Raw genomic sequence first — 8882 nt, forward strand, 5'->3', positions numbered from 1 at the left:
CAAGCTGGAGAATTCAATCAGCAACTGGACTTTCTAACAAAGCAGTTAGCCGAATTCAAGGATAGACTACAAAAGACAAGGATGGCTAACATAAATATGGAAGAACAATTGAAGCAAACAAAGCAGCAGCTGTCAAAATAAATAACAGAAGAATGCCAAGCAGTTCAATTAAGAAGTGGAAAGACATTAAATACCCCACCTCAAGGCAGCAAGAAGCCAAGAAATGAGCAAACCACCCAAAATCCACCTGAGGATAGTAAGAGCCCAGGGAAAAATAATTCCTGCGCTAAAACGCCAGAAATTGGGTGGAAGGCTGGCGCTGAATGCCCAGACCATGCTCAGGACTGGCGTTCAACGCCAGAAACAAGCAAGGATCTGGCGTTGAACGCCCAAAAGAAGCACAGTTCTGGCGTTCAGACGCCAGGAACAGATGAGGAGCTGGCGTCTAACGTCACTCCAGCTTCTAACTCTGGCACTCAATTTCCAGTGAGAGATCAGACACACACAAGTGCTGATGACAACCCATCTAAAAAGGCTTCTTCAACCACTTTTGTAGGAAATAAACTTACAGCAACTAAGGTTGAGGAATATAAAGCCAAGATACCTTATCCTCAAAAACTCCGCCAAGAGGAGCAGGATAAGCAATTTGCTCGCTTTGCAGATTATCTCAGGACTCTTGAAATAAAGATTCCATTTGCAGAGGCAATTGAGCAAATACCTTCTTATGCCAAGTTCATGAAAGAGATCTTGAGTCATAAGAAAGATTGGAGAGAAACTGAAAGAGTTCTCCTCACTGAAGAATGCAGTGCAGTCATTCTGAAAAGCTTTCCTAAAAATCTTAAAGACCCTGGGAGTTTTCTGATACCATGCACATTAGAAGGTAATTGCACCAAGACAGCTTTATGTGATCTTGGGGCAAGCATCAACCTAATACCTGCATCCACTATCAGAAAGCTTGGTTTAACTGAAGAAGTTAAACCAACCCGGATATGTCTCCAACTTGCGGATGGCTCCATTAAATACCCATCAGGCCTGATTGAAGACATGATTGTCAGAGTTGGGCCATTTGCCTTTCCCACTGACTTTGTAGTTCTGGAAATGGAGGAGCACAAGAGTGCTACTCTCATTCTAGGAAGACCCTTCCTAGCAACTGGACGAACTCTCATTGATGTCCAACAGGGGGAAATAACCCTGAGAGTCAATGATGATGAGTTTAAGTTGAATGTTATCAAAGCCATGCAGCATCCAGACACATCAAAAGACTACATGAAAGTTGATCTTATTGACTCTTTGGTAGAAGAGATCAACATGGCTGTGAGTCTCGAATCAGAGTTGGAAGACATCTTTAAAGATGTTCAGCCTGATTTGGAGGATTCAGAGGAAATGAAAGAGCCTCTGAAATTTCCTCTGGAAGAGGAAAAACCTCCTAAACCTGAGCTCAAACCATTACCACCATCCCTGAAATATGCATTTCTGGGAGAAGGTGACACTTTTCCAGTGATCATAAGCTCTGCTTTAAGTCCACAAGAAGAGGAAGCACTTATTCAAGTGCTAAGGACACACAAGACAGCTCTTGGGTGGTCCATAGGTGACCTTAAGGGCATAAGCCCAGCTAGATGCATGCACAAAATCTTATTGGAGGATGATGCTAAACCAGTGGTTCAACCACAGAGGCGGCTAAATCCAGCCATGAAGGAAGTGGTGCAGAAAGAGGTCACCAAATTACTGGAGGCTGGGATTATTTATCCTATTTCTGACAGCCCCTGGGTGAGCCCTGTCCAAGTTGTCCCTAAAAAGGGAGGCATGACAGTGGTTCATAATGAAAAGAATGAACTGGTTCCTACAAGAACAGTTACAGAAGGCTCAATATAGCCACCAGAAAGGCTCAATACAGCCACCAAAAAGAATCATTTTCCTTTACCATTCATAGACCAGATGCTAGAAAGACTGGCTGGTCATGATTATTACTGCTTTTTGGATAGCTACTCAGGCTATAACAAGATTGCAGTAGATCCCCAGGATCAAGAGAAAACAGCATTCACAAGTCCAGCTGGAGTGTTTGCTTATAGAAGGATGCCATTTGGGCTGTGTAATGCGCCTGCAACCTTTCAGAGATGCATGCTCTCTATTTTCTCTGATATGGTGGAAAAATTTCTGAAAGTCTTCATGGATGACTTCTCAGTATATGGAGACTCATTCTGCTCCTGTCTTGATCACCTGAAACTAGTTCTGAAAAGATGCCAAGAGACCAACCTGGTTTTAAACTGGGAAAAATGTCACTTTATGGTGACTGAAGGGATTGTCCTTGGGCATAAAATTTCAAACAAGGGAATAGAAGTGGATCAAGCAAAAATAGAGGTAATTGAAAAATTACCACCACCTACCAATGTTAAGGTAATTAGAAGCTTTCTGGGGCATGCAGGATTCTATAGGAGGTTTATAAAGGATTTTTCAAAAATCGTAAAACCTCTTAGCAATCTGCTAGCTGCTGACACGCCATTTGTGTTTGACACAGAGTGTCTGCAGGCGTTTGAAATGCTGAAAGCCAAGCTGGTCATAGCACCAGTTATTTCTGCACCAGACTGGACATTACCATTTGAGCTAATGTGTGATGCCAGTGATCACGCCATTGGTGCAGTACTGGGGCAGAGGCATGACAAGCTTCTGCATGTCATTTATTATGCTAGCCATGTTTTGAATGATGCCCAGAAAAATTACACAACCACAGAAAAAGAATTGCTTGCAGTGGTTTATACCATTGACAAGTTTAGATCATACTTAGTAGGATCAAAAGTGATTGTGTACACAGATCATGCTGCTCTTAAATATCTACTCACAAAGCAGGATTCAAAACCCAGACTTATAAGATGGGTGTTGCTTCTGCAAGAGTTTGATATAGAAATAAGAGACAGAAAAGGGACAGAGAACCAAGTGGCTGACCATCTGTCCCGGATAGAGCCAATAGAAGGGATGTCATTCCCCTCTCTTGAAATCCCTGAGACCTTTCCTGATGAGCATTTGTTTGCCATTCAGGAAACACCATGGTTTGCAGATATTGCAAACTACAAAGTTGTAACGTTCATTCCCAAGGAGTACAGCAGGCAACAAAAGAAAAAATTAATTACTGATGCAAAGTACTACTTGTGGGATGAACCCTATCTCTTTAAGAGATGTGCAGATGGCATAATCCGTAGGTGTGTGCCTAAAGAAGAAGCACAAAGGATCTTATGGCATTGCCATGGGTCACAATATGGAGGTCATTTCGGACGTGAGCGAACAGCCACCAAGGTCCTCCAATGTGGCTTCTACTGGCCTACACTCTACAGAGATTCCCGAGAGTTTATACATAACTGTGACAGTTGCCAGAGAGCTAGTAATTTGCCTCACAGTTACGCCATGCCTCAACAAGGAATCTTGGAGATTGAGTTGTTTGATGTATGGGGTATTGATTTCATAGGGCCTTTCCCACCATCATACTCAAACACTTATATTCTGGTGGCAGTTGACTATGTATCAAAATGGGTTGAGGCCATTGCCACACCCACCAATGATACTAAAACAGTGCTGAAGTTCCTCCAGAAACATATATTCAGCAGGTTTGGTGTTCCCAGAGTACTAATCAGTGATGGGGGCACTCACTTCTGCAACAAACAGCTTTACTCTGCCATGGTCTGGTATGGGATTCGCCACAAGGTGGCGACTCCATATCATCCACAGACAAATGGGCAAGCTGAAGTCTCTAACAGAGAACTAAAAAGAATCCTGGAATGGACTGTAAGTACCCGTAGAAAGGATTGGGCACGAAGCTTGGATGATGCTCTGTGGGCTTATAGAACAGCATTCAAGACTCCTATAGGGACCTCTCCATACCAACTTGTGTATGGTAAGGTGATGACAAGTCATCTTAGCCTATTTTAACTAGTCTTTTTCTTTTGTTTTCATTAGAATTATGCACTTTCTTGAGCTACAAGCAAGCCAATTAGGTAGATTTTCATGTTTCCTTTGATTTAATCAACCATGTATGAATTCATGCTATTTCATGAGGTTTTATACTATAATTGTCACATATTATGAAAGAATGAATATCTCATGATTTTAAGCATAGCTTTGATGTGTTTGGTTGATTAATGATAGGTGAAGAAAGCTTGGAGAAAGGTTGAAGCAAGAAGGAATAGCTAGGAGTAAAGAGAAGACAATGAAATAAGTGAAATTGAACCAGGAAGCAAAAAGCTGGACCTAAAGTTAGCCTCAAACTTTTGCACAAACTTTTGGGTGAAAAGTTAGCCCTAACGTTAGACCCTAACTTTTGGGCTAACGTTGGAACTTGAAAATCACTCCCTGGGTACCAAAAGTTTGCGCCAACGTTAGCCCCTAACTTTGAGGCTAACATTGGCACATGAAAATCACCCCTGGGCACCAAAAGTTTGCGCCAACGTTAGCCCCTAACTTGGAGGCTAACATTGGCATGATGAAAATCACCCCTGGGCACCAAAAGTTTGCGCCAACGTTAGCCCCTAACTTGGAGGCTAACGTTGGCACATGAAAACTACAAGGGGAGGAGCAAAAGTTTGCGCCAACGTTAGCCCCTAACTTTGAGGCTAACGTTGGCGCCACAAGTACACCAAGGAAGGCTAACGTTGGTGCAAAAGTTAGACCCCTAACTTTTGGACCAACGTGAGTATCAGCAAATTATGTTAGCTGATATGAAAAGTTGGACCAAAAGTTAGACCCTAACTTTTGCTCCAACTTTTGGTCCAACTTTTGCAAAACTCCAACCCGGTTCATTTGGTTCACTTTGGTTCTTCTCCAAACTCCAAGAGCAATCAACTAAGGCCTCTTTCAACCCAATTCCACCAAGAGCAAAGGCCCAACTCAAGGCTTGAAGATCATTTGAAGAAAGTGTATAAATAGGATAGAATTCAAGTTCTTCGGGGAGCTTTCCTTTGGAATTTTCATAATAGTTTTCGGAGAGCTTTGGATATTGAGTGATCTTTAATTTCTTAGTCCTGGGGAAGGAGAATTCACTTCTCTTCCTCTTAGTTTTATTGCTTTCAATTTCTATTACAATTGTCTTGGATCTTGGGTTGAAGAATTGAAGAAATTCTGTTTCAATCTCATCCTTGGATCTCTCTGTTTTATTTACTGATTGTGTGACTTTAATTTCTGTTAATTGCTCTTCATCTACTTTTCTTGCAATTTACAATTCCCTTGCAATTGTTCTTGTTGGATCTAGGAAGGCATTGAGATCTAGACTTGGTTTTCTAGTCTCTGGGCCCTGAGATCTGAATTCCTAATTTACATTTTGTTTCTTGCTTTTAATGTTCATTTACTTTACTGCTTCAAGATCCAATTCAACCCAAACCTTCTTTTACTCTTTTGTTTGATGCAATTTACTTTTCCTTGTTTAAATTCTGCAAATCCAATCCCCAATTCCCTTTACAATTCCAGCCGTTTACATTTCTTGCACTTTAAGATTCCGCAATTTACATTTCTTGCATTCTAAGTTTCTGCTATTTAATTTCTTGTTCTTTAAGATTCAGCATTTTAATTCCCTGTTCTCTTTACTTCCATGCAAATTTAATTTCTGCAAATCACAAAACACTCGACCAAATCTTGATTCGCTTGACTAAATTAACCACTAAACTAAAAATTGCTCAATCCTTCAATCCCTGTGGGATCGACCTCACTCCCGTGAGTTTTTATTACTTGATGCGACCCGGTGCACTTGCCGGTTAGATTTGTGTGTTTTGGGAGAAATTCATTTTTCACCAAAATACTCATCAAGTTTTTGGCGCCGTTGCCGGGGATTGATTAGATTGACAATGATTAAGTGAGGTGGTAATCTAGATCAAGCACTTTTTCTTTAATTTTGATTAACCCACTAACTGTTTGATTTTTTGCTTAAACTAACTAACACTTTAATCTTGAAGTAGATTGAAGTGTCACTGGTTTTGTGCATTTCTCATGCTCTGCTTGTATGTCAGGTACAAGAAGAACCATACCCAATTTTCATGAACAAGACGAAAGAACTCTCAGGAGGTTAAGAAGAGCTGAAAGAGGGAAAAATATTGTTGGAGAAGAGGAATCAGACGAAGAATTCCAAGAGATGGAGGAACATTCAACCAATCCACCAGGTGGAGCAGACAACAACAATGACAACCCACCCCAGAGGAGAGTTCTGGCTTCCTATACCTTTGCAAATCCTAGACATTGTGGGAGCAGCATCTTGGCCCCAAATGTCAATGCTAACAATTTTGAACTCAAGCCACAACTCATCACTTTGGTTCAGAACAATTGCTCTTTTGGTGGAGGACCACTTGAAGACCCACACCAACACTTATCCACTTTCTTGAGGATATGCAACACTGTCAAAACTAATGGTGTGCCTCCTGACAGTTACAAGCTGATGCTATTCCCATTTTCTCTCAGGGACAAAGCCACTCAATGGTTGGAATCTTTTCCAAGGGACAGCATCAACAACTGGGATGATTTGGTAACCAAGTTTCTTGCCAAGTTTTACCCACCTCAGAGGATTATAAGGTTGAAGGCTGAGGTACAAACATTTACACAAATGGAGGCTGAACCCATCTATGAGGCATGGGAGAGGTACAAGGCTCTAATCAGGAAATGTCCCCCTGCCATGTTTAATGAGTGGGAGAAGCTGCAGAACTTCTTTGAAGGCTTAACACTGAAATCCCAGGAAGCCTTGGATCATTCAGCTGGAGGTTCCTTGCAACTCATGAAAACTGCAGAGGAGGCTCAAGAACTCATTGATATGGTGGCCAACAACCAATATTTCTTTGCTCATCAAAGAGGCCGCCAACCATCACAAAGGAGAGGAGTAATGGAACTAGAAGGAGTGGATTCAATCCTGGCTCAAAACAAATTAATGCAGCAGCAAATTCAACAACAATTTGAGCAAATGATCAAGAGGATTGATGGCCTCCAAGTTGCAGCAGTTAACACCAGCCAACCATCAGCCACATGGGGGCAAAATGAAGAAATCCAAAAGGAGCAACAACAGGAACAAGTCCAGTACATGCATTCAAATCCAAATGAATTCTATGGTGATACCTACAATCCCTCATGGAAAAATCACCCCAACCTCAGATGGGGAGACACTCACAACCAAAACCAACACCCATGGCAGAGGAACTCAAATCAAAACAACCCAAGAAACAACCAAAACTACAACCATCAGCAGACTAACCAAAACACATACAGAAAACCTCAAAACAACTACCCTAATCTCAACCAGTACCAATCCAATAACCAACCCACCAACCAAAATGCCTATCATCCACCACCCACATCTCACAACCCACCACAAGCACCACCTGAACCTCAAAGACTCACCAACTTAGAGACCTTGATAGAGAAAATGATGAAACACCAGGAAATAACAAACAAAAACCATGAAGCATCACTAAAGAGCCTAGAGAGGCAGATTGGGCAACTCTCCAAGCAAGTATCTGTTGAGAGACCTTCAAACTCACTGCCCAGTGACACAATCCCAAATCCCAAGGAGGAGTGCAAGGCAATACAATTAAGGAGTGGGAGAACATTGATAAGCAACAATGACACTACAAAGAAACAAGCAGAGAGCTTCAAAGAACCAACAGAGGATGAGAAGCAAGCAAAGGACGATGAAGCTAAGGAGCAAGTTGTGATGCCAAACAAAAGCACTGAGAAACTTAAAGAGAAGGACAACCGGCTACATAGCTCAAAGAAAGTGGCTCAGGGACAGCAGCAAATAGGAAAGAGCATCACACCTCCACTGCCATATCCCCAGAGGTTCAACAAAGAGGTTAAAGACCAGCATTTTCACAAATTCCTTGAGATTTTTAAGAAGCTGGAAATCAATATCCCCTTGGCTGAAGTACTTGAGCAAATGCCTCTGTATGCCAAATTCTTGAAGGAGCTTGTCAACAAGAAATGAAGCTGGGATGAGAAAGAAACCATAATGATTACTGAGGAATGCAGGGCCTTGATTCAAAAAGGGCTTCCTCCCAAGCTTGAGGACCCAGGGAGCTTCCTGTTGCCTTGCACCATTGGGGAATTGACCATCACTAAAGCAATGTGCGATCTCGGAGCAAGTATTAACTTAATACCATCCTCCTTGGTGAAAAAACTGCATATAGAGGAAGTTAAACCAGTACAGATATCTCTAGAGCTAGTAGATAAGTCAACAGTATACCCAGGGGTATGATTGAAAACCTTCTGGTCAAGGTGGACAATTTCATATACCCTGCAGATTTTGTGGTTCTAGATTCAGAAGGGGATGATGGTGACTCTATTATTCTGGGAAGGCTATTCTTGGCCACTGCTAGAGCTATCATAGACATAGAGGAAGGATAATTAACTCTCAGAATGCATGATAAGAGTGTCACTCTGAAGGTGTTACCAGAAGCACAGTTTGGTAATGAGAAGAAAGACTATATGGAAATTGACAAGGTGATTCACAGCAACATCCCAAAGCAAGAAGAAGATAATGCAGCATGGGAAGAAGAAAAAGAACTTGTACAGAGCAATGAAGAGATTCATGAAAGCATTGATGTGTTAGTTATCAAGAAGAAGAATCCCAAAATGAAGCCCACTTGCAAGCAGAAAGGATCAATAAGAAGAAGGAAGAAGAATGAAAACAGAATCAAAAAGGGTTGGAAGAACAAAAAAATTCCAACAGAAGGGCTCTCCAAAGGTGACAAAGTGCAGTTAGTCTATCAACAACTGGGAGCAAGCCAACAGATTGATGATTACTATACTGTGAGCAAAATACTCTCACTAGAACATGCTGAGATAGAACACCAAGGAACAAAGAAGAAGCTCACAATCAGAGGGGACAAGTTGAGGCACTATAACCATCAACCACCATGAAAGAAAGC

This window comes from Arachis hypogaea, chromosome 16 (assembly GCF_003086295.3).
Source record: "Arachis hypogaea cultivar Tifrunner chromosome 16, arahy.Tifrunner.gnm2.J5K5, whole genome shotgun sequence".
Lineage (NCBI taxonomy): Eukaryota > Viridiplantae > Streptophyta > Magnoliopsida > Fabales > Fabaceae > Arachis > Arachis hypogaea.